The following is a 27,803-nucleotide window of genomic DNA, read 5'->3' on the forward strand; positions in this document are numbered from 1 at the left end:
TTCAGACTTTATGTCTCTGAAATGCCCTGGAGGCCTCGCAAATGTACAAATTCTTGATTCAGGATAAAAAGAATATTCAGTAATGTCAGAAAAATAGTTGTTGGGAAACCCTGATGAGGAAAATTGTGGAAGAGTGGGGATTTGCCATTTAGTCCTTACTTTTCATGAAACAAAAGATGTGAGAATGGATGTGTATGTGTGCCCACATGTAGAAAACAACCCTTTCTGAACAGAAAACAATACTATGCAGACCTACTTTCTGTACATAAATCCTGTATTTTGTGTGGGAAATTAGTGATTTGTTGAGTTGCTCATACTAAGGAAGAACTAGCAAAATTATTTGTTCTCTCTTACAAAAATCAAATTTACAAAGATTTGCATCCCAGTTTGAGGTAAGATAACATGAGTCTCTCGAAGATTTTTAAAAACTCACTTGAAGTCAAGTGCAGAAGATGAGAATGAAGAGTGATCACATTCAGCCTGCTGGGATTTTGAAACCTTTGGGAATGGTGTTCTCTTGGGCAATTGCAGGGACAATTGAGAGGTATTCAGCTATTTTTTAAAAAATTTATAAAGTACATTTTCTTACTTAAAAGCATGTAACAAAATTTGGGGGTAGGAGGGTCAGGGGGCGGGAATGGACTAATAGTATTTTAATGGGACATTAGCTTTGAAAAAAGAGCAATTTGAACTAAGACCTCAGCCATTGAACAAAGTAAACTCTTAACTCACTTTAGTACTAGTTGTGAAATATGAATCCTTCATAGGATGGATAGAGGACATAATGGTGAGAATTACTCAGAAGAATGAGGAAGTGAAAAAAGACATTACATGATTTGATGAGCGTCAAGTAGAGGAAACATTAAACAAACAGGAAGAGGACAGTAGAAATAGAGATGCTTGGTACAGTAGGATGTGGGTGGACTCAGTGCTTGGAGAACTCAGTGCTTGGAGCTACTCCTGCGAAGTTGCTCCTTCGATATCTATTGGTGTAGCTGCTTCTGGAGAACTCAGTGCTTGGAGCTACTCCTACGAAGTTGCTCCTTTGACATCTATTTGTGTAGCTACTTCTTGAGAACTCAGTGCTGGAGACCGAGAGGAGATAGACAGACAGACCGCTGTTGTTGCCGCTGCTGCGGCCGCCCTTGCCGCAGCGAAATTGCTGCCAGAGTCCATCCCCTCCTCAGAGTGCTGAGGAGGGACGTGTCAGGGCCTGTGCTGTTGCCAAAGCCGCCTCTGAGGCCGCCGCCGCGAGCGCCACGTGTTCCAGCTGGGCCTTTACCGCCACTCTGCCATCCGATTGGGCCGCGGCAGAGCTGCCCCCGGGAGGGGACAAGCAACCGGGTGAGAGCTGCTGCCGCCATTGCTGCTGACACTGCCACCACCATCATCGTAGCTAAGGCCACGGTGGGAGCCTTCCCCTTCTCAGGGAGCTGTGAAGGGTGAGTAGCCCCCTGCCCAGCCGGTGCTGCTACCGCGGCAATTGACGCGACCCTTCAATAACCCCAGCCGGCGTTTGGCCTCGATTCCATCGGCCGCTAGTGCCTCTGGCCTGGTGTCCTGCAGGGCCTCCGTTGTGGAACTGTTGCTGTGGTCCTTGGCGCGCCTGCCCCGCCAACCCTTCGCGGCCCCAGTTGCTGCCGTTCGACTTGGCGCTTGGTTGGGCCTCCGGCGCATCGATCTCTGGCGCGCCGGTCTCCCGTGTGCTTGCTGCCTGCCGTGGCCCGACGCGTTGGCCCCGGCTCTGCCGGACACTTGGTCGTCCCTTCCTGTCACCCACCCGGTGCTCGGTCATCAGCCCGGCGTTCCGGCTCCGGCTCCGGCCCAACAATTAAGGACGTCCAGCCTGGCGTTCGAGGGAGTTCTTCATTGCGCCGGTTCGCTGATCTGCCGTTTTCCAGCGCCCCAGCTCCTCCATCCCTTTGGGAGTAATCCGCCGCCATTGCTCGAGTTTTTATCATCTCGCCGGGCAACCCACCAAATCCGGAAAACCGTGTGGGCCATCCTTGTTTTGGTTTAATTATTGCCATCTTCCGGCATCTCATTGTCTCCAATTTTGTGGGTTACTAGCATTTATACTATCAGCACCTTAACCTATTACATCAGTGGACTATTATTTTATATGAGCTTTAGCACGTTAATCTTTCTTAACCATGCTATCTATTTTTGAGTGTGCTAATCATTCTTGACGGTGCCAATTACCTCTGCTTTTATTGACTATTATTGTAGTCTATGTTGACCATCTTAATTTGTGCTGACCGTTCCTGATGGTTGCTAACTAATCTTGATTCCATGACCAGTTGGTTACATCGTGTATTTTATTAATTGTTGTGATCTTGCACTTTATGCCATTAGCACTTTAAACTACTTCTTTGTGCACTTAACCAACTATAGCACTTTAATTCGATTGATACAGCTAGTGTTGAATCAGGCCTCCATGACGCACTTTAGTTAACACCTTGGGTTAATTTAAGCCATCGCATTTATTTGTTGTACTACTGTGTTGTGCTGAAATAAGTTTTCATCTGTATTTCAACAGCTTAACCCTGCCCTGACTGTGCTTAACAATTACTACTCATGCCACCATCTACTTCTTGGCATCTGTTAATTTGGTTGCTAATTGCATATGTGGGTAAGAAGAAATGGAATAGCACGAGGGAACTCGAATACAGCCTAACAGGACCGAAGACCACTTGGAAGGCAAAGCTATGGCAAACTGAAACTGTAACATGGCATGCAAACCGCAATGATCCTTGGTTTATTATTATAAGCATCAAATGCGTCATGGAGGAGGGGGAGGCTTCCGTTAACCGAGGAGCCCCCATAGAAGTCGTGGTGGGGAAGGGGAGATACGGGAAAAGGAGACCTTTAATTCGGCCTAGGGAACGTGGAACAACATTAGTAATCCCAAATCGGTCTCCTGATACGGTAAGTAGGTATAACCAGGATGGCGGTCCCTCAGGATTGAAAGTGGTGCTGTTGAACGCCAGATCTGTCAATGGTAAAACAACTTTCATCCAGGATTTAATCCTGGATGAACGGGCAGATCTGGCGTGCATCACAGAGACCTGGCTGGACGAAGCTGGAGGTGTAAACTTGACCCAGCTTTGTCCACCCGGGTTCTCTGTGCAGCATCAACCGAGATCCGGAGGGCGGGGAGGCGGGGTTGCAGTAGTCTATAGAGATTCCATTTCTCTGACCAGGACCCCCATCCCGCAGTCAACAAATTTTGAATGCGTCCACCTGAGGGTGGGTGACCGGGACAGATTAGGGATTCTGCTAGTGTACCGTCCACCTCGCTGCACTACAGTCTCCCTACCTGAGCTAGCGGGGGTAGTCTCGGACCTGGCATTGGAGTCCCAACGGCTGCTTGTGCTGGGGACTTCAACGTCCACGCCAAGGCTGCCCTAACGGGAGCGGCTCAGGACTTCATGTCTACCATGGCGACCATGGGTCTGTCCCAACAAGTATCTGGCCCCACCCACAGTGCTGGACATACATTGGACTTGGTTTTCTGCCAGGGATGGGAGGAAGGTGGCGGTGTTGAGGAGTTATCAATCTCTCCGTTGCCATGGACCGACCACCACCTGGTCAGCTTTAGACTTACTGCGCCCCCTAACCTCCGCAGAGGTGGAGGACCTATTAAATTGGTCCGCCCCAGGAGGCTTATGGATCCGGAAGGATTCCTGATGGCTCTTGGGGATTTCCCCACCACCTCGGTTGGTGATCCTGTTGATGCCCTGGTCGCTCTCTGGAATGGGGAGATGACCAGGGCAATAGACACGATTGCTCCAGAACGTCCCCTCTCAAGTAGCCGAACTAAACCAGCTCCTTGGTTTACTGAGGAGCTGGCGGTGTTGAAGCGAAAGAAGAGGGAACTAGAGAGCGTGTGGCGTTCGGATCCGAGCGAGCCAAACCGAACACGGTTTGTGTCCTTTTTAGGGTCATATGCCGCGGCAATAAGAGCCGCAAAGAAAACTTTCTTTGCGGCCACTATTGCGTCTGCAAAGAACCGTCCGGCTGAACTGTTCCGAGTTGTCAGAGGCCTTTTAAAACCCACCATTCAGGATGGGTGCCCTGATGACGCGGCAGCTCGCTGTGAAGCTTTTGCTCGGTTCTTTACAGACAAAGTCGCTTTGATCCGCTCTGGACTGGACACCATATTAACGGCAGTCTCTGAGGATGTAACACGAGCATCTGCTTGTCCGATTTTGATGGATTCATTTCAATTGGTTCAAACCGAGGATGTGGACAAGGTGTTTGGAGGAATGAGAGCTACCACATGCATCCTAGACCCCTGCCCATCCTGGCTTCTAAAGGAGGCCAGAGGGGGATTGGCCGAGTGGGTTAAGGTGGTGGTTAATGCCTCCCTTCGGGAAGGCATTTTTCCAGCCAGCTTAAAGCAAGCTGTGATAAAACCGCTGTTGAAGAAACCATCACTGGACCCCACTCAATTGGTAAACTATCGGCCTGTTTCCAATCTTCCCTTTTTGGGCAAAGTCATGGAACGTGTGGTGGCCTCACAACTCCAGGCATTCTTGGTAGACACGGATTATCTAGACCCGGCACAGTCTGGCTTTAGGCCGGGACACGGTACCGAGACAGCCTTGGTCGCCTTAGTGGATGATCTCCGTCGGGAGCTCGACAGGGGGAGTGTGTCCCTGTTGGTGCTACTTGACCTCTCAGCGGCCTTCGATACCGTCGACCACGGTATCCTTCTGGGACGCCTCGCGGGAATGGGTCTCGGAGGTACTTCTCTGCAGTGGCTCCGGTCATTCCTCGAGGGTCGGTCTCAGAAGGTGTCACTGGGGGACTCCTGTTCTACCCCACAACCTTTGTTTTGTGGGGTTCCTCAGGGTTCAATACTGTCCCCCATGTTGTTTAACATCTACATGAAGCCGCTGGGCGAGATCATCCGGAGTTTCGGAGTGCGGTGTCATCTGTACGCAGATGATGTCCAGCTCTGTCACTCCTTCCCACCTGCTACTAAGGAGGCTGTCGAGGTCCTGAACCGGTGCTTGGCCGCTGTGACGGTCTGGATGGGGGCGAACAAATTGAAATTGAATCCAGACAAGACAGAGGTACTCCTGGTCAGTCGCAGGGCCGAACAGGGTATAGGGTTACAGCCTGTGTTAGACGGGGTCGCACTCCCCCTGAAGACACAGGTTCGCAGTTTGGGTGTGATCCTGGACTCATCGCTGAGCCTGGATCCCCAGGTTTCGGCGGTGACCAGGGGAGCATTCGCACAGTTAAGACTCGTGCGCCAACTGCGACCGTACCTTGGGAAGTCTGACTTGGCCACGGTAGTCCACGCTCTGGTTACATCCCGCCTTGACTACTGCAACGCTCTCTACGTGGGGTTGCCTTTGAAGACGGCCCGGAAGCTCCAATTAGTCCAACGGGCGGCAGCCATGGTATTAACAGGAGCAGGGCGCAGGGAGCATACAACTCCTCTGCTGTACCAGCTCCACTGGCTACCGATTAGCTACCGAGCCCAATTCAAAGTGCTGGCTTTGACCTTTAAAGCCCTAACGGTTCTGGCCCTACATACCTATCCGAACGTATCTCGGCCTATCAGCCCACCAGGACCCTAAGATCTTCAGGAGAAGCCCTTCTCTCCATCCCGCCTGCTTCACAAGTGCGGCTTGCGGGAACGAGAGATAGGGCCTTTTCTGTGGTGGCCCCCCGGCTTTGGAATGCCCTCCCTACTGAAATAAGATCAGCCACCTCGCTAATGGCATTTCGGAAAAAACTGAAAACTTGGATGTTCGAGCAAGTTTTCAACTAATTCCGATGTGATGATGTTTTGATCATGGACTAGCAATCAAGGATAACGAATTGGATTACGACTTTAACTATGAGATGTTCCGGTCTGTATTGGTGGCCCAATACTATGTATGTATATGTATGTATTTTTATATTTTATTTTATATTTTTAAAGTGAATATTGTATTTTTAAATATGCTGTAAACCGCAATGAGTCGCCGCACAGGCTGAGATATTAGCGGTATACAAGTGTACTAAATAAATAAATAAATAAATACAATTCACATAATGCCAGGTTAACCCTCTTAAACCCCAGCAGTACTTAAAGTTGGCCATGTTGAGTATGTGCCCCAAGTTTGGTCGTGATCCATCATCGGTGGGGTTCACAGTGCTCTCTGGATTCAGAGTGAACTACAACTCTCACCATGCTGCCCCCCCCCCAAAAAAAACCTCCTCCAATATGTTCTGTTGATCATGGGAGTTCTGTGTGCCAAATTTGGTCCAGATCCGTTATTGGTGGGGTCTGCAATGGTGTTTAGGTGCAGACTCCCATCAAGATGAGTCAGTTACCATAAACCACTCCAGTATGTTCTGTTGGTCATGGGGGTTGTTTTCTAGATGCAGGGTGAACTACAAGTCCCATCATGCTGGGTCAGTCCCCTCATGCTGGGTCAGTCCCCTCAAACTGCTCTAGTATTTTCTGTTGGTGTCAAGTTTGCTCCAGATCCATCATTGGTGGGGGTTACAGGGCTCTCTGGTTACAGGGGAAATTACAACTCCCATCATGTTGGATCAGGCCCACCAGTATTCAAAATTGGTGATGTTGAGTATGTGTGCCATGGTTGGTCAAGATCTGTTGTCAGTTAGGTGCACAGTGCTCAGTGGATGTGGGTGAACTATAACTCCCAACCTCTAAAGTCAATTCCCTCCAAATCTCACCAGTATTCAAAGTTGGGCATATCAGGTATGCATTCCATGTTTGATCCAGATCCATCATTGGTTAGGTTTATTTATTCATGACATTTCTACCTTGCTTTTCTCAACCCGGAAGGGACTCAAGGCAGTTCTCAGAATCCTCTCAGGATGCGAGTGAACTATAAGTCCCAAATGTTAGGGTCAAACCCCCCCCCCCCCCCAAGACCTAGCCAATATTTTCTGTTTGTCATAGGGGGTCTGTGTGCCAAGTTTGGTCTAGATCCATTGTTAGTGAGAGTCGCAATGCTATATGGAATTTGAAATCCTTCACTCACACACATACAAACTTTCATTTTTATATAGATTTACAGAAAATGACATTGGTTTAAGTGCAAAAGTAAAAGTTGTCTCATGGAGAGAAAACTCTGAGGTGATGTAGCAAGTGAAGGATAAAACAGGTAATAACTTTTTGTTCTTTGTACATGCCTTTCATATAACTATCACATGTCCTTTGTACCCTCCAGTCTTTAGTACTTACTTGCAATAGCAATCCACTGATAGCATTCATAGAGGAATCCCTAGTGCTGCTTTTATAGTCAATAGAAATGAAACAGTCCTGCTGTTTTACTTTTACTTCTCAGCACCCAGGCAAAGGACATGTACTGTATTCCACCCCATCAACCAGCAAGTCTGATCTCTACGGAGCAGCAAGTTACTACTCCCTCTGCTTTTAAGTACTTACATGGAGAAACATGTCTTTCTATGGAACTTAAGCCAGAAGAAAAGGATTAGAAAACCTGCTGCGAATTAGGTCTCAGTTGTGCACAATGTTATCTAAGCTGATTCATGAAATATCTGGACTGTGGATGGAGTGATGTTTCCAATATCCCTTGCTTCAAAGGAAGATTGCCATGAAATCTGGCAGCCCAGCTTATTTCAATGGAAAACATTCCTCTCTTTGTTGCCACCATACTGTGCCTTCAAAATTAAATGCTTCAGCAGCCCATTCAACAGAAGCCACTCAAATGGTTGAGAAAGACTTGAGACAAAATTGCTGGCAGGAAAAACCTCTGCCAAACAAATGGGGTGGCAAATCCTAGTTTTCTTTGGGCTTCCGCACAGCTGTGTGCAGGCCACAGAGGGTGCCTCAGTGCCCGATGAAGGTCCAGCTGAATCTTCTGGGGAGCGTTGACTGGTGGCCCCGCTCTTGACCTTGGAGGGCATGAAATCCTTGTCATGCATGGCTGAGCAATGCTTTTCGGATTGGCACACCTCGCACTTCACCTTTTCTTTGCATGACTTTGACTGGTGGGGAGTTGCACCGCAGCACCTGAAGCAGATCCTGGACTTCTTGAGGATCTCAACCTTGACTGCGTGAGGCTTCTTGGCAAACTTCCTGCAGTCGGCCAAACTGTGGGGCTTTGCATGCAGTGGGCACAAAACATCCTTGGAGTCAGCTGGAGATGAGTTGGTCTCCGTGGACTTGACGGCGATGTTTCTTTTGGTGCCACTATCTGCAGGTTTCTTAGGGTCTTTAATGGGCCTGTCCGTCCTTGGAGTCCCATAAAGAGTTGGAAATCCCGTCTGTGGGTCATTGAGTTGCATGGCTGCATTTGTAACAAAGTCCACAAGATGGGTGAACTGTGGGTAGACCTGATGGTTGGCCTGTTTGAATCTGAAGACTTCTTTGCCCCACTCTTCTTGTAAGGAGAATGGCAGCTTCTGGATGATGGCAGTTTGGGACAGGTGTTGGTCCAGACAGGCAAACCCTGGAAGTTGTGGGTTTCCCTTGGCAGACTGAAGCTCAATCAATAAGTCTGACAAGTCCCAAAGCTGTTCAAAGTGTTTTGGTTTGAGCACTGGGAACTTATGAAGTCTGTCCATCAGTGAGGCTTCAATTTGGGTACTGGACCCGTAGCGCTGATCAAGCCTCGTCCATGCAGTGTCCAACGCTCTGTCTGGTTGATCGATGAGAGCGGAGAAAATCCTTCTCACCTGCTGAGCTGATACTGGACCAAGCCAGGCGATCAAAAGAGTCAATTGTTCCTCAGAGGAGAGTCTTAAACTCTGAATGGCTCGCTGAAAAGTCTTTTTCCAAAGTAGGAAATCTTCTGGCCGGTCAGAGAATTTCTCCACACCTTTGTCCCTCAAATCCTTTCTCGGGTTCCTAAACAAAGACTCAAACTGCGACTGAGGAGTCTGAAGGAACGGAAGGGGTGTTTGGTCAGGGGTAAAGGTGAAGTTCTTCTGAAATGTAGAAGGTCCATTCCAAGGAACACCTGTGGCCTCAGGAATGGGTGACACTCTGATTTCTGGGCTAGGCTTTGGTACCTGAGTTGATGGCTGTGGGCTCCTGGCCCTGAATTGCTTGACCAGCCTGTGTGGCGCGATGTCGCTGTCCGCATGCACCAGCTTGCCATCTTGGAAACCAACGTGGGCTGGCAGAAGAGGCGTGGTTGGAGGTGTTGGCAAACGGTTGACATTTTCTTGAGACAGTTCTCCTTGCAGCGCCTTTGCCAAGATGTCGGCACGGACTCTTTTCTGCGCTGCCTCCTGCTGGATGCGCGACAACTTTAATTTCGCCTCTAACTCGGCTTGTGACTGCTTTTGGTTCGCCTCTAACTCTAGTTGAGCCCGCTCGAAGTTCAGGCTTAGGTCTGCCGCTGCGGCCTCAGCTTCTGCTTCTAGGATTTTTTCTTGCAGTTTGAGACGCCTTGTTTCCCTGTTGTAAAAGGCTGCCATAGATGAAGAGCTACTTCTGGAGACAGACGATCCTGACGCGGAGCCATGTCTGCTGCTATGCCTCCTGCTGGTGTGGCTGTGCTTGCTTTGGCCAGAAGCACCTCCCTGACTGCTCTGCGCACTTAAAGCCTTTGAGGAACCTGAGATGTGAGCCATGACAGCAGATTGCCCAAACAACGTAAAAATACAGATAAAATAGCAAGTGCAGCAATCAGTATATCAATAACCAACAGTCAATAGAACACACAATATAGAATGCAATCATAAGCAAAAAGAGCAGGCGATAGAGCATGCAGTAATAAAGCAGTCAGTGTAATAATGCAGGTATTACAGATAGAGCAGGCAATTAAACCAATGCAATTGCAAACACTCAAAACCTAATACTTTAAGGCAGAGAATAAACATAGCAGACGCAATAATTCAAATGAACATCAAACTCTTGCTGAAAGGCTGTACAAAGCCAAAAGCGATTGCAAAAAAACCCCTTTCCAGAAATCTGAAAGGCAAAGCAGAAACAAGGCTTGTTTCAAAAGAGCGGGAAAGCTTGCTTCTGCTGGAAACTGTAGCAGGACCTAGCAGAGCTTGCTATGTAGATACTTTAGAAAGGACTGGAAGAATGTTGCAGTTCCATGCAGACCTGCTGTGCAAAAGCTGGAGGAGAAATGTAGCAACTTGCAAACTGAGTAGATCTTCAAAATGGTGGGAAGAGAGCTGAAGCAAAGAAGGAGGCTGTCAGCCCCTCCCTTCTGGTCTTCCAAAATGGCCGAAAATGAAGAAGCATGAACAGATGGGCTCCTCTTCAAGATGGCCGAAACTCCTCAGACACACACAGATGGATGCTGGTAATAAAGGCTTGAAATGGCTGGTACAGGCTTCTTTATACAATGTTTGTAACTCTAAAAGTCCTTTTCTGTCCTCCCGGGTGGCAGAAGCCACCGGCTCCAACCTTTAATGTTCTGTCGCCGCTGGGCCTATAGCTAGTTGACTTTAGATATAGGATGTGTAACCTTTACCCAGCGGGAAGCCAGGGACACTAGGAAAATTTCTCAGAGGCTTCCTTTACAGAAGGAATCTTCAAGTGGCTTAAAAGGTACAACAAAGTCTTTTATTAATGAATCAAACAGAAATTGTAAAGCTTTCTTGGTAAGGTATCAGCTCTCTCAAACTTGTCCGCATAACTTTCTTCAAAGGAAAATTCCCCTTTTTAACTTCTCCCAAGGCTAACTAAAATCCAACCCCCGCTGGTGTGGGCTCCTCTGCCAGGCCGAACTGCTTCTCGAAACACTGAGAGGACCTACCAGACAGGCAATGGATGTTCTTTAGAGTTGGCTGTCTTCCTGGAAACTCCCAAGGCTGTAAAAAGGAATCCCTGGAGTTCTTCGGAGACCCTTAAAGCTATGGGAATGCTTCCCTGGTGTTCTTTCCCTGGAGCTCTTAAAGGTTGAAGCCTTTGTACAGGGAAGTAAACACATCCTATACATTGGCTAACCTTTCTGTGACTGACTGGAAAAGGCTCCCTTCCCTCCAAAAAGCAACAAAGGGGCGGGACCAGGAATCCTAACTATAATTGGCAGGTGGCCTACCCTATAAATGCAAATTATAACAGGAAACCCCCTGCTGCAAAATCCCAAGCATGGGATTGCACACAAACATTTAAACACAGCAAATAAATCTGGAGCTCCTGGAACAGCTGTTCCAGAACAATATCTATCCATACTTGGTATACACATTGAGGGTAGATTATGATGGACTGAGTTTTGATGACATACTCTCCGTTTTCATGATAGTGATGTAGCCATATTGTTCTGACTTAGCTAAGATCCATATAATTCCTGGCTGATCAGAACTGTGAGAGAAAACTTGGGAAAATGGGTGGTGGAGGTTGTGGATGCCTCTTTGGAAAAGGTTCATATTCCAGTTTCTTTCAAAAGAGTTAAAGAAATCCCTGGATCTCAGCAACACTGAGCGCTCATGGCACAGCTGCAGGCTTTCTTGAATGAAACTGGTGACTTAGATCTATTTCAGTTGAGGTTCAGATCTGGTTTGGATACTAGGAACAGACAACTGCCTGTGTTGTCAAATATCTACACAAAGTGGATCTGTGCCGATGATACTCAACTCTATCACTTTTCAATTCATAGGGGTGCATTGCTTCCGAAAGACTGTTTCATCTTGAAATTCTATTGGACCCACTATTGCTCTTGAAAGATCACATGGCTGGTATTACTAGGAATGCCTTTGCCCATATACCGTATTTTATCTCTCATTTAGACTATAATAATGGACCCATCACTGCCTCTGAATGGGGCTGCCCTTGAGGAATAAAAGTTAGAGACAGGGCAAAATGAAGTAACCATGCTGTTATGTGCTTTAGAAACAACATTTCAGCATTTACCAACTACACAGGCTTCCATGTTGATTATAATCCTGACATAACTTGTTGATTTTGATCTACAAAGCCTTAAATGACTTGAGGCTATGATATCTGAAGGTGGTCTTCTTCCATCTGACCCTGCTTGAAACTGAGGCCCTCAAGAAAGGGCCGGTTGTTATCCTATTGACCCACGAAACTAGGCTGATGAATACATGAAATAGAAATTACACTACAGATGCACTTTGGTTGTAGAAATCTCTCCCAAGGGGAGAGTGGATAGTTTCATCCCTGTTGAGTTCCTGGCAGGCTGCCAACAGTGTATCGTTTTGCATGGTCCTTGGTTTTCAAACTACTTTTATGGCTGTTGGGGGATTATTTGAATTGTGTGGATTTTAAAATGTAATTGTTATTATTGCTTTACTCTATTTTAAAGAATGTTTCCATCTTGAGCAGAGTGAACAAATAAAAGTGTGGTATATGTGTATGTGCATATGTATGTTGTGGATGTCTGTATGTAGCCTAATAGTCACAAGTTATTTCCCTGTCATGGAGACATGCATTACTATGGTATATAACATACTAGCTTGGGGACCCGGCACTGCCCGGGTTATTTGAGAAAGGAATTGTGTATCAAGGTTGGTCTTTATCAGTTATTTATATGGCTTGCAATGGTCTCAGGAAGTTAGTGAAGGTACTGCAAGTCCCATCATCTGTGTCCATCCGCCTCCAAACTGCTCCAGGATGGAGAGTTGGTCATGGGAGCTCTGCGTGCCAAGTTTGGTCTTGATTGGTCATTAGATGAGTGGTGCAGAAGTCTTGGGAAGTGAGTGGAGGTACTTGAAGTCCCATCATCCATACTCTGTTCTCCTCCAAACCTCACCAGAATATTGAGTTGGCCATGGGGACTCTCTGTGCCAAGTTTGGTCTTTATTGGTATTTGGATGAGTGTCACTGTGGTTTCAGGAAGTATGTGAAGGTACTGCAAGTCCCATCATTCATTGTCCGTCCTCCTCCAAACAGCATTGGGATGTAGAGTGGGTCACGAGGGCTCTGTGTGCCAAGTTTGGTCCTGATCGGTCATTAGATGAGGGTTGCAGCAGCCTTGGGAAGTGAGTGGAGGTACTTCAAGTCCCATCATCCATGGTCCATCATGCTTGAAACAGCATCAGGATGTAGAATGGGTTATGGGGGCTCTGTGTGCCGACTTTGGTCTTGATCAGTCATTGGATGAGGTTCTCAGAGGTCTCAGAATGTGAGTGAAGGTACTGGAAGTCCCATCATCCATGGTCCATCCTCCTCCAAGCAGCACCAGGATGTAGAGTGGGTCATGCGGGCTCTCAGTGTGAATTGTGGTCCTGATCCATCATTGTTGGCAGTTGTATTGGTCTTAGAAAAGGAGTGCAAGTATTGCAAGTCCCATCGTCCATGGTGCATCCTCCTCCAAACTGCACCAGGATGTAGAGTGTGTCATGGAGACTCAGTGTGCCAAGTATGGTCTGTATCGGTAATTGGATGAGGGTTGCAGTGTTCTCAAGAATTGAGCAAAGGTACTGCAAGTCCCATAATCCATGGTCCATCCCTGGCCAAACCACACCAGGACGTAAAGTGGGTCATGAGAGGTCTATATGCCAAGTTTGGTCCTGACCAGTCATTGGATGAAGTTAACAGCGGTCTCAGAATGTGAGTGATGGAACTGCAAGTCCCATCATCCATGGTTCATCCTCCTCCAAACTGCAGTAGGATGTATAGTGGGTCATGGGGGCTCTGTGTGCCAAGTCTGTATTGGTAATTTTCTGACCCAGCCCCTGGCCTTTTCCTTTCCTCTCTTTGTCATCTCGGAATCTTGGAATTGAGGCTGGCCAATCAGAGACCATATGCAAATTTCCTTCTCTCATGTCTCCGTTTCTGTCATGACCCCTTTTCTCCACCAGAAGCTCCTATTGAAGCTGGCCAATCAGAGACCATATGCAAATAGCACCACAGTGGCAGCCAATCAGAATGCTGGCACATACACCACCACACCTCTGTCCGCCGCATACAAACTTTGACTTTTATTATATGTATAGATAGATAGATAGATAGATAGATAGATAGATAATGGCCAATCTTCTTTCTGGAATCAAAATATGGCTTCATTTTTTAACATATCGCCTTTGCAAATGTATAGGATGAAGGTCTTTGACAGACATAAAAAGAGAATGAGAGGAGACCGGCCACTCTCTCTGTGTCTCTCCTTCTTTAGTCAGTAAGTAATAGGTGTTCAATGAACCTCTAAACTGTCCCCATATTAAGTCCCCATACTAAGGCCCACGGGCCAGATGTGGCCCTCCAAAGTTCTTTACTCAGCCCCTGCCCTAAACTTTAGACTTAGGGCCACCTTTAGTCTGAAACAACTACAACCCTAATGAATTTGACTATCTCATCAGCCAAAAGCAGGCCCTCACTTTCCATTGAAATACTGATCAGTTTACATTGGTTAAAATTGCTCTTCATTTTGAATATTGTATTGTTCTTTCAGGGTTTCTTTTTGCACTACAAATAAAATATGTGCAGTGTGCATAGGCATTCATTCGTATTTTTTCAAACTATAGCCCGTTCCCCAATAGTCAGAGGGAGTGGGAATTGTTCAAAAGGTTTGATGACCCCTGCCATAGGCGTTGCTGAAGAACTAGGAGTTGAGGTTGGGACAAAGAAAGCCTGGAACAATACTTGCAGGCACGTCGAAGGCAAGAGCACGAAACCTAGCAAGGAAAAATCAAGGCACAGCTGAAGCATGCAGGTGGAAGTTTATTCCACTCACGTTAGAAATCTTGCTTGTTGCAGCTTCTCAATATACACGTATTTTGCCTGGGGTTTTGTTCCCACATTTATTCATAATAAATCTTCCAGGTCTGGTGCAAACAAACATCCCATACCAGTTCCTTATGTTGCTATAATATATCAGTAGTGAATTGACACTGCAATGCTGTTAAAGTTGATTTCAGCTATATTTTGTGAAAATATAACAGGGCAACTAGATTTGGATATGATCACTACTAGTTTTATTTACAATGCAGAAGTTATATAGTTTTGTTACTAGTTTTAACTAGTTCATGCACAGAGGAAGATTTTTTTAAAGGTACTGACAAAGGGGTTGCTGTTGCCTATTTTTGGTCTAAAATTATTTAGTTGCCCGTGGTCCCTCTATTTTATCAGTTTTATACTTATTTATGCAATGTTGTTGTCCCAAATAAATAACTAGTTTTTACTATAATTACTTCTAAACTTGGTAGTTTTCTGCTGGGATACAGACGAAAATGTACTAGTGGTCTTCCTAGAAAACAATTCTAAGTCCCTCCTTAAATTACAAATCACAGAATTCCATAAAATGCAACCATGACAAATAAAGTGGTACCAAACTGCTATACTCATGTAGTATAGATGCACCCAACCATTCTTAATAAAAGCTTATAGATAAAATGACATTTATTCCTATTTTTTAAAAATGCATTAAAATTTAACAGTGCCAGAATTTTTTTTATCATAAATCTAAATATTGGAAATCATAATTATGTCTGAACAATGACTGCAGTTAGTTAACAAGACTTGGTGGTCATCTACACTGTAGAATTAATGAAGTTTGGCATTGCTTTAACTGCCATGGATAATTGCTATTGAACCATGGAAGTTGTGCCATAATACTAAGCCTCAGTAAATAAAGTGTTGTTAAATCGCACTAATTCTACAGTGTGCATGCAGTCATAAAAACTATGGAGTTTAGAAAAATTAACAAACACAGTAACAATTAAATAAATGAAAAATATTACAACCAATTTATCTCATATTTATAAAGTGTTCCACCATCTGTCTTTGCCTTTGATTTTGTCATACTTTAATTGTTGTTTCATTAAAATATTAGATAGAAAAAGAACAAGACATTTATGCTGATTAATTCAAATACTCATCTATTCATGTACTGATTTGTATATAGTGAGCTCTTGCTATCTGCTGTGATTTGGTTCCAGGACCCCTGTGATCTTTTGGCATTAAAACAAAAAATAAAAAATAAAGCTATGGATGATGGAATCCATGGATGCAGAATTTGTGGATTTTTTTTTTTGCATGGTCTGATGTTTTATGAGAGTACAGGGCATCACTGTAGTGTTAGCTAGCCAGACAGGTATTTTTAGTTTAGCACTAGTCTGTTTTGAGACCAAGTTGAATTTCACATGTTAAAAATGGAAATAATTTGCATACATATATGCCTGCACCATTTTGGCCCTGGAAGTTGTTTCTGTTGCCATTTGAAGCTGTGGGCATCACACATGGGCTGAAATCTCATATATGTTTTGTAATTTCAATTATAGCATGCAGTTGTGCTACAAAATACTTGTGCAGAATGACACTGCTTGGAACTCAATACACACTCAAAGGTGCAATCAAATACAGAACTGATTGGGCATGTGTACTGAGAATGCATACATGTCTAATTTCACCCTGTGCATACAAACTAGAAATGAATACAGATGTCCCCGTTGGGCAAAAATATCCAACCACTTCCAGATGGGATCTTATAAAACAATTAAGACACCAGTTTTTGGCCATAAAATCTTATTGGTTGGTCCACTACTGCAGGAGTTTTGGCACTAATACCCTATGTATTTTTTATTTACACAATGTCTGATAAAATGGATCATGAATAGAAGATTTAATAAAACCTGCTAGACCACCGTGGGAAATGGCTGGCATTCTAGATGTTGAATGTCAATCAGCAAAATGAAAAGCCACATGTTCCTCATTTCAGATTTCATGAGGTTTGTTTGGTAGTTTAAAGTGGGCCGTTGCCAGAAATTTTCATAGCAGAGCTGTGTCCTTCTACTATCTATACTGCTTCATCATTTTAGATTTATGAACAAGTATACAGATTTCAGGATTTTGTTCTTTGTAAAAGAATCAAAGCAAAGGATTTTAACTTGTAGAATCACCAAAAATCAGATGAAGAAAGTGTGCTCCATTGACCGCATGCTGCCCACAGTCTTCTGGCCACCCAAATGACTTTTTTCAAAAGAATTGTTCATAATGCGTTTTCTTCTTCACTCCAAAATATGTTTTCTTTTTATTTATTTATTTATTTGCTTTACTTCTATACCGCTTTTCTCACCCGGGGGGGGGGGGGGGGGGGAATCAAAGCGGTTTTCAACATATTTATGGCAAAATTTAATGCCTCACACATATATAAAACCTAACATAGAGCAACCATAATATATAACTATCAATTAGATCATTAAAACATAACAACATTTAGACAGTTAAAATGTGGAGTTAAAAACATATTAATATAAATGTTAAAATCACATAATCCAGAAATCATGGTCCAAGGCCATTCCAAATGTCCAAGGCCGTTCTTCACTCCAAAATTTGTTTTCTTCTTCACTTATAGCTCCTATTTATCTGGTGTGCAGTTTTCTGTATTCCATGCTGCTGTTTCATACACTGGAGAGAAATCAGCAAAGAAGCCAAATCCTGGATATAAAAAATGTCTCCTGGACCTAAAGCTGGGGAGCTTTGAAGATGTGTGAGGAAGCAAGATCCTACACGGAGGGGGTTGCATCTCCCAACTCTTGGGTGTTGCCCACTCCTGTTTGAAATTTACTGTATATAATTGTGTGTAAATCATTATGTGTAAGCCAAGGCTCATTCCATGGAGAAGGGAAAGCACCAGTATTGCCTCAGGGGTCCAGCATCTCCTGGTTATCTCCAGAACCATCTTCCTGCCCAAACATTTGAAATGGCCATAAATGGCACCATGTCAGAGAAAGTAGAGGGGGTTAGTGCTAATTTTAGGTCTCCCAAAACAGACATGGGACAAGATGCAGAGAAAACCTCTCTTCATTTCTGCACATTGGCGAAACAGAGTCCCAACAGAATCACATGATACAGGGCAACTTTTGGTGGGATTCAATGGGGTTCCATTTTGCCAGTGTGCAGAAATTGAGACCAGAATGGCTTTGGAGGAGTTGGGTTTTACCCATCTAATCATTGAGGAATATAAAGAGTAAGCAGTGAAAGGATGGGAAACCACATGGGATGGGAGGCCATCCCAGAAGACAGGGAATGGTGGTAGGGAATGAAGAAGGATGGTTCCCCCTGCTTTCCTCCTGCCTGCCTGATGAGGTCCTAAATTTTCATCTTTCACATCTGTTTAGAGAAGAATGGTTTCTTTTTATATATAAGAGTTAAGGCATAGCACTTACACTGACCCATAGATAAGTGGACCCAGAGGGTTTTTTTTGTTTTGGGCCAATTTTACAACTAAAATGTTTAGACTTCTACATGAGTATGTACAGTATTTAACTTGTAGCTGGAAGCATAAAATCAGTAGCCTGCAATCTGGCGCATAAAAGTAAGTGTGATGTACTTCAGCATATTCTCAAACCAAAAGTGTTGTTCTCTGGTTTGAAATGATGCACTTGGGCGTAGTTAGTCACACACTTTCCTTTTCTTTGGTTGTTAATGTTAGAATGGCCCACATCATAGAGAGCCTTCTTGTTAATGCAATACATTCTCAGTGAATGATGTTGTTGCCTTGAAGCTAGCTTTTATTGTTAATTGTGCAGTTGTGCATAGGTTTATGCTGTTCAAATTTTAATGAATGAAATCAAGCCAAGTCCTTTGGTAAAACAACAACAAACCTTTTTATTGCTCATTTTATATTCTGCAAGCTGACCTTTGGGAATGATGATTATCTGTTTGTGTTCATTGCAAAAGATTTATTTAGTTGACGGAATTATCATAAGATTGCTGTTTTAAATGGGCTATTTGTTAATAGAAAGCCTACAATGTCAAGAGCATTATGAGATTATTGCCTTCATTGCAGATAATGTTGAGAGACAGCCAGGAGTTACTATCACAGTTTTGCTTTTGTATATCATTCCATCTCTGGAAGGAAGATTTGGGGGAAGGAAAAGATTGTGGAAAACTATAAAGATGTTGAATCTTTACAAAACAGATGCTGAGATTTCGGGGTATCCAACATCAAAGGAAGCCTAAAAATAATTTTAATAAAATAAATTAAGAATTGCTTTATTCCAAGGAAAAGAACCAGTGGGAACCTACTTGAAATAACCAACAGTATTTCCTCTTCTGCATGCTACTGAATGTATCTTTAATTTATTTGCATTCCAGTTTTCCTGAAAATGCAAGACACATGGGAAATACTGTATATATGATGATGTAGACTCTACTGCACAAAAGGCTATACTACAAAATTGGTTGTTGTCATTGCTGGAGACAATTATGTTGTAGCAAAAAAGCCACTATATAAGCTCCCTCTTTCAGCTCAAGTTCTGTAAATGTTCTGAAGGTTAGAGAAAAGGAAATGATAGGCCAAGGAATGTGTTAGCAAAATTAGGAGAACTACATATCTTACGTACATGTGTGGTAGATTTGCTTTGCCCTTCAATTCACCCATTTTGGCAAATACTGTTCAAAGAACTCTACATTAATATTAATCAGAAGGTTGAAAACATCCAGCAACAGGTCCCTTGGGGTTATTTTGAGGAACCACCAAATCTACTTTACCTAAATTGGTAACTGTTTTTTTCTCTCTATCTAGTGGAAATGTTAGGGTGCATCTACATAGGGGCTCAGACTTGCAACCTCATCAAATTGGACTGTTTTTTGGGGCATGCGCTGATTTCTACAATAGAGCCTGCCAATTCCAATCCCACAACACAGAGGAACTTCCAGTAGGAGTCTGTCATAAACTATTGAGGAACTGGCGCATGTTGCCACAGTGGTAACACAGGAGGCTTCCTGTGTTGCACTAGAACCAATGGCGGGAAGCTGGGCAGTTGACACTCCCCCCTGTGGGATAAGGATGCAAGGCATGGGGTGGTGGGCACCACTGGATTCGCCAAGATCCATGGCGATTCTGGCAGCCTAAATGATAAGGCCATTGCTGTTCATATCACTCTGCTCCCAAACTGCAGAGTTCTCTTTGTACAATGAGGACTGTAACAGTTACTCATATCATGTTCATTACTGTAGCAACAGCCAGGGAGTTTTAAAGAGCTTGCAATCATGGTTTGCCAGTGTAAGCAAAGGTGGCCATATGACTCGGAGAGGGGAGTGGGGAAAGGGTGGGATCCTTTTCCTCACTCTGAGCTGCAAATGTGCCATTGCTTACATTGGTAAAGGTGTTCAGTGACCACCACAAGCTTTCTGGCATTCCGTGGCTGCCACTATGGTGATTAAAAATGACATAGGTGTGCCACCCTATCTTTACGGTGTCACAGAATGTGAGGAAAATGGGATGGCAGCACAGGGCCAAGTGAACAGCACAGCGCGTTATATTTCTGAACTAGAAATTCCCCGACTTTGCTAAACATGTGGCACAACTGGGTTAAGTAGCTGTGTCCCAGTTGGAGGCTAGATGGATCTTTGCATCATGTAAATGACATGGAGCCAATACCCTGTCTACATTGGGCTAAAGTGCCCATGTTGATATGCTTTTAGAAATAACATTCCTTTGGAAAGATGCAGTGAACTTATCCCTTTCTAGATAGTCTCTGTCCCTATGGAAAAACCGGGTATGTATGGGGGGGGAGGGAGATAATATTTACAGTTTGCTGAATGCTACAGAAAAATTTTCCCACACACATGCTCAGTTTAATCTGCATGATGCAGGAGAGTAGCATGTTTTGCATGTTTTATTTTACTTAAAATGCATTTTTAAAAGAAGAAGCAGAAGTAGCTATATAAATTGACACAGGGAAACTCAATACTGGATTAACAGGAAGGCACAGAACAGCTGAAATTTGTTTCACTGCAAGTTGCAAAGCCAATATTAATTTATGGCTAACAGATAAACTTCGGTAATTATTTATTTGACACAGTAAACCTTCTAAACATGATTGATCGGCCACATAGGGTAGTAGTGGTCCCCTCCCCTGAAAGCCACAGTTACAGTAGATATAACTTTAGACTTCATGTTTTACCTTTGTATTTCTGAATATAGATGGGTATTTTTCTGCTGACAGGACAGTTTTCCTAATAGTGGAAGAACCTGAAAAGCACTCCAAACATGATAAATTTCCCAATTAAGCAGCACTTACAAATAGAAAATGGGAGTGCTGGTTCCATAGGCATCTTTTGTTATGTGCATATATATATATAGCTGTGCACTATAAAGTTAACATTAGATAATGTCCCGAACATTCACAGAAGTCATAAAAATTGTACTAATAAAATTTGTACCTCCTGTTCTTGGAGGTGATCAACATGTAACTTGTGTACCTTTTTGTTGTTGGAATGTTACCTGTGTTTGACATTCTTCACATTTAAAGGCCCTGAGCCACGACTACTCTATACCACAGGGGAGCAGGTGACAATGCTATGGTAATGTACTGAGACTCAGATCCCTTTGGGGCAAATGTCCAGCACTGGATCACAACGGACATGTTGACAGTGATCAAGATTATAATTACCCATGTCTTTTTCATCATTAATCAGTGACAGAAAGTAGTTAAAAATAATAGAAAAAGGATTTTAGAAAATAGGCCTGCATGAGTTTTATCTCTGTCAGGGCAATTTTCTTCCAGTCACACCTTCCTGTCTGCAGCTATCATGTTCAAAATCCAAATTCTGATGGCGCTACTGGCAATCCCCCCCCCCTTTTCCCCATATGATGGGGGAGTGAAGGGACAACGTAAGTTGCCTTCCTTTCTCCCATCTGATGGGGACAGGGGGAGGGCACCAACTGTCCCGTCCCTACCATATGATGGGGAAGAAGAGAGGGTATGCCACAAGGCACCCCATGCATCTTCCCTTTTACCAGCAACTACTGGAGAAACAGCACGACCCCAGGGGGTGTGTGAAGAGGTTTGTATTTTGCCAAAAGAAGTCCAGAAATATGTTTTTACTTGTACACTACACAATGATACCGTTGAATTCAGAACATGATCGTTGTGTGCAATAAACCACTTTTTGAACATGGGTATTTTATAGGTGTGCATGCACTGATTGTAACTGATATTATTTGGCATTTTCAATGAATACCAAACACATGTTGCAACTACAAGCAAAACTATCCCTAGCCTTCACAGGCTATATAGCTGTGGTTTCCGTTCTAGGTTCTGAAGGGACTAATCTTGGAGTACACAATGATACCGTTGCACACTTCACCTAACAATAGCCAATCCAGTGACATCACAGAGGGCCACTTAACCTAGCAATAGGCTTTGTGGGACAAACAGATAGACAAACCAACATACATGATTTCACACAAACACACACACATATGCTGGAATACCAAAAGATAATGTTGCATATCATTATGCCAAAAAAGGGCATTGGTATTCAGACTAAAAGTCAATAAAATGAAATAAATATGAGACGAAGCAGAAAATAGTTTTTCAGGTGTTGCAAGACTTGGCTTTGAGTAATAGCATTACAGTGCATTCACATATGTGCATAAACTTACATCTGCTCACTGTACTCTAGGGACCTCATCACCCCCCAGTTCTGTTTCTTTGGCAATTACCAGTGAAATGGAAGGTGTGCATGGCACCTCGCAGTGACCCACATGCTCTCCCTTCTTCCTTCCCCATCACATGGGAACATCTGGACAAGACATGTTGGTGCCCTGTCCCTTCCCCCATCAGACAGGGGAAACTGTGGCATCGCGTTTTGCTGCATTGCCATTTCCCCCATCAGATGGGGTGGGGGGCAGGTAGCTCTGTTGGAGCTACACAAAACTCAAATAATCTCCCATTGTTGGTGAGGAAGCATCTTGCAACACTTTCTTATCACTTTGGCCATCAATGAGGTGGGGGCATGGCCTGTGTTATTTGATGGTGCTTGGCTGGCCCCATGGCCGAAGAGGAGCAAGGGGCCGAAAACCCCTTGTGTGATGATTTTGCAGGTCATATGAGTATAACAATGAAAGTCAGAGGAAACAGAACAATGGGGAAGTGGCATGGAGTGAAAAATACAGTGGCTCCAACACTTGTGGAACTGATATACGTGGTTTACTTATCCACCAGCTTATTCACTTAGGACCTACTGCACAAGCTGCTACACTCTCTTCTTGTCCCATTGGAAATAATAAAAGTTTACTATTATCCATAATTCATGTATAAGCCAAAATCCAGAAATAGATCCCCCATGGATATGGTGGTCATAACTATATAATTGTCCCATAATTTTAAAAAATCCTAGTGCTTTGACTATCTCCTCTACCTATCAGAGCTTGTTAAATAGATGGTTCAATTTAAATTCTTACAGCCATTCAACAAGCAAGTCCCGACCAATTCAGAGTGCAAGCAGGGATACTTCTTTGGACTTCGCATTTATGTAGACCAAGATCATGGAAGAGAAGCAAGATCCTGGCAGAGTAGAATATTAACCCCTTCTTTGCACAAACCATCCAGAGCACAATTAAATAAATTCTATACTTCCTGGTTGACCTTGGGTTGACTACTGCCAAACAGAATTGGGCAGAGTTTTATTGAGTCTGACTACTAACAGTATAAAACAGATCAAATTTAATTGATTTGATCCAGCAAATATTTACTTGTATAGCTACATTAAATAATTTGAATAAATGAAAACAATTGCCTTTTGTATAGCTGTCCTTGCAAACAAGTACATCTTAATGGCTTTGGGGGAAAGTTGCTTTTGGAAGGGAAAGTTTTAAAAGGTTCACTTTCAGTCACCTGTCATCAGATATCGTGTTCCTTTTCCTTAACAGTGAAAAGTTCAGCAGCTATTTCATGCAAGTAATAGAACCCAAATGTTGAGCAGAAGAATGGGCTTTTCACAATTAAAAGATAGCACTGTCAAAGTTTGGCTTTGTTTAAATTTGGCAGCAAAGCCTCAATGCTGAAATGCTTTTTCTTCATGATCAGACAGATTTATTTTTGAAAAAGCACACACAGAAAAAACCAATAGAAGGAGTCATGCATGAATCTCAGATGTGATGATTAGTGTTTATATGCAAAATGATATGAGTTATCTCTTGCAAATTTTGTCAAAACTATAATGCACCTTTAAAATAAAACTTTAATTTGTGAGATGCTTAAAAGATTTCATTGCTTAGGGGGGGGGGGGGGAAACTACTGCAAAACAGTGAAATGAAATGTAATCTGGATATTAATTTTCCCCCAAATGGGCTCTACAGTAATAGGTCTTAGAAAAAGCTGGTCAAAGTGGCTGTAAAAATCAGTATTTGAAAATTAATAAAATAAAATATCTACAAAATGTGTTATTAGATTATTGTGGATGTTGCTTTATATTCAATGAGACAACTGTAGTCATGGAACCCATATTCTCTGTTTCACTTATCCACGCTCAAGGGAAAATAGCTTGTCTAGTAATTTTCTCCTGCATTTTTCACCTGGATTTTACCACAGAATTCTGTTGGAAGACATAATGAAGTCCCAGAGAAGATTCCACTCTAGGAATCTCTAGGGACACTACTGAGATGCAGTAAGGATGAAGCCTATCACTTGATGGCATGGTTCTGTCCTGGCTCTGTGCACGCTGCATCTCGACAGTATGCTAAACAGCAGCCCTGAGAACATGGGTGACAACCTGTGTTCTCATAGACTAAGCTGGGACAGCGCGGGACAAAACCGGGGGAGATGGGAAATGGTGTGGGATGGTAAGAGGTCAATGTGGGGATCTGCCTGATGGTTTCCTCCACTGGTCCATGAATTTGCCCCACTGACCAACAGATTCCACCACTATCCTCCGGCATATGGATCTTCATGTGATTATGTCATCCAATATGAAATGTGGGAACAGGTAATTCAATAGCATTGAGTTGTATCTGCAGTTTGACATAACTGTGGTCTAGTTAGGAACATATCCTGGATATGTTCCTTGATGTGGAGTCCCTGGATATGTAATCTTAATGTATTAGTGATAAAGCCAAATATCAACCAAGATGCAACACAGGTGTTGCATTTTAATTTTCCCAAGCTGAAACTGTTAATTGAGATGCTGGAACTAGTCTTGTCAATTCCATAAATATTTGGGGGCTAAAAGAAATTACTAAGCTTGAAATATCAATGAACCCCGTTTTCTGTGCCTTCATAAATGCCGCTATTACAGAGTTTCTGACTGGGCATCTTATGTAGTTTTACTTCGTCTCAAATTAGAAAATCAGTCCTTTTTGTTTCTCCCATGCTTAAATTTAGAATTATTTTTCATTAACATTCTTAGGAAAACACAATAAACAAAACTAATAGACATTCCTGACTACTCAAAAAGTCAAAACCATGCTTTGATGATCTAGCCACTCAGAACTTTTGCTTGTAGAATAATTCTAAAGCGTTACGCTCTCCCACAATTTATGTTTTTTTTTTTAAAAAAATAAAAGAATAAAATTATAATGTGTTTGTTGAGCTTATAAAGCAATTTCAAAATTTTGGTATGTTTTTGGCCAAAAAATAGGGGGGGGGGGAACCCTGGACTAGACAAATGTCTTTTGCTTCTTATTCTAGCCTGAGTTCTAGCCCAAGGAGAGGTTTTTGCACACATGTTTCATGCTCTGAACCTTTAGTTGAAGGAAGAAATTGATTTGTTGGTCTTCTCATCAGTAGCTGTTGTTGCAGCGCTGGTCCAGGAAAACCTGAACAAAAGGCTCCCCCACTCATGGATAAGCTTTGCTCTGGACTCATTTAAACTTGCTTGTGTACACAAGGAAAATAGATGCCAGGATCTTGTTGGTTAGTCCCAAATAGAGTATTGGATCAATTCTTGAACAGTTAGTCAAATGAAGATGAATCCAGTTGATTTAGTGGGATGTAGATCAGTGAGTAGGATGGGCGGCAGAATTACTTGCAGAACAATTTCCAGTGTGTTATGGAGGAAATAGAGGATTCCAGGATGTACCTGTAAGGTTGTTCAGACTGTTGTTTCTTTGGAGACCACCAAGGAATTTCATACTGTTTTTTTTTGTTTTAGACCACCAAAGAATATCAAACTGCTGTTTCTTTGGAGACCACCAAGGAATACTAAGTGCTGTAGGCCATATTCCAGAGGAAGCGAGACAGACTATTAATTTTTAAAAATTATTTAGTCCTTTCCTCCCTCCCTCCCTTCCAGAACTCCTGAAATGATCTGTAAGAAGAGATGTAGCAACATTATTTAAAATTTAGTTGTAAAAGTTAGTTTTAAATTAAATGTAAATGTGAAAAAAAGAATGCTAAGGCCACACGAAACAGTTTGAGCTGCACCTGGAATGATGGAGCCTTTAGAAACGCTCCATCATTCCGGAAGCAAAAAAAAAAAAGCTTCCAAGCCTAGCCTCTCAATGGTGGGATATGCATTAGGGCCGCTGTTGAAGATCTTAAATTCTGATCAGACTCATATGGAAGACATGATTGGGAATTCCAAAGCAGGGAATGGCTATGAGAGAGCCCCTTTACATGTTTAACTAATGATGTAGTCCATTTTGTTATATTGGAGTAACCCAAAATAATACATTTAATATATAAGTGTTTTTGTCTGTTGTGTATAGAGGTTGATTTAAACTTAGCCTTTTCATTTAACAGTGACAAAGATCCTATTCCACTTTTTTAAAAAGGCGAATTTGTTGGGAGGAATGGATTCTAATATCCAGGTTGAGGATTGCATTTTCCAGAGACCAATTCATTCTAACTTTTGGAAGAAGATGGGAGGAGGGAGGAAGAAAAGGAATACAATAATAACATATTTGTAAGAAGAAAAATCACACTCCAGAATGTGACATCAGGGCTACTATTGGTAATTTGCCATCCAACAATGAAATGAATAGAAAATTTGAACAAACGATTTTGACAGTAAATAAATCAAATGTCATCTTTTAGAGTTCAGCTCTTCATGTTTCACAAAAAAGGTGGACAATAACTTTGTAAATTATTTGCATGTTTTACTGCGTGTTATCAATGGGCCCCCTGCAGATAAAGTCATCTTGTTATAAATCGCAGCCAAAGCCCCTTTGACCTTTCCAATGCATCATCCAAGGTAGTAATGGTCATCTGGCTATCAGCCTTAACTGTGACTCCATCTGGACAACCAGCTGGCTGCCAGACATATGGGGAGGATTGGCGCGGATGGAGGCTCACAATGGCAGCCTAGCTATAGTCCACAGATGCACTAGCAGTTGTGTGTGTCAGGTTGGCAAGGGCAGAAAAATGGTTTAGTTGTTTTTGTTTTCTTTGTCTCATAGTAGGCAGGTAAAGGAGAACTGGGCTTTTTATTGAATTGGCTATATCTAGGATTTATGTTTATCAGAAATTTCCAGTGGTTTATTGGTGTTAATACCTTTTCCTGCGTAATTCAGACCTGGAAGTCTGATGCATTAGATAAAACCAGCATTAGATATATAAGCAGAAATGCAATAAACTTCAAAAAGAACCAAATGAAATATTATAAATTCAGTGCTTTCAATATATTTGGTGTGCATTACTGCACTGATCTGCATTAAAACAAATGATATTTTAATAAGTAAAGGTTTGAAAGGAAGTGATTTCCAGGTCAAGGAAAGGTGAATGCAACAAAGAAAAAAACACCTCAAGGGCAGTAAAATGGAGTCCTATAGCCACATGCAGTTCATGAGTTATACCTTCCCCACTCCATTGGCTTTGAAGAAAGTATACATCGAATTACAGCCATTCAGTCTTACCCTATACAAATTTGCTTGTATATTCTTCTAAACTGAATGGCTGAAATGCACTTTTAGAGAGGTAGGCCTGCTGAAAATTATGGAAAACATATTTAAGGCTGTAGTAGTGTACCTAAAAGGCAAAAAACCACCAAATTTGTGTTGTTGTGTTTAAAAGTCTTCTTTTTCTCCTTTAAGCTAAAATAAAGCTTCTAATTATTAGCCAGAGAAAGCAACGTCCTTCTATTTCTTTTTCTTTTGTGTCTTCTAAATGTTTATGAATAGCTTACAGTCTAGGTTATTGAGAGAGCCACTACAGCTTATCTTTAGAGCCAACAAATTAGATTAGTTCTGTCTGTAAATGAATTGCTGAAG

General features: G+C 42.9%; 1 protein-coding gene across 3 annotated transcripts in view; it reads left to right on the plus strand.

Annotated features, from left to right (window-relative positions):
• The window catches only part of NCKAP5 (NCK associated protein 5), a 797,184-nt gene that overhangs the window by 159,295 nt on the left and 610,086 nt on the right, over window positions 1-27,803 (plus strand). The gene's annotated exons all lie outside the window — the stretch shown is intronic.

Source organism: Anolis sagrei, chromosome 1 (genome assembly GCF_037176765.1).
Source record: "Anolis sagrei isolate rAnoSag1 chromosome 1, rAnoSag1.mat, whole genome shotgun sequence".
In the NCBI taxonomy this organism is placed as follows: domain Eukaryota; kingdom Metazoa; phylum Chordata; class Lepidosauria; order Squamata; family Dactyloidae; genus Anolis; species Anolis sagrei.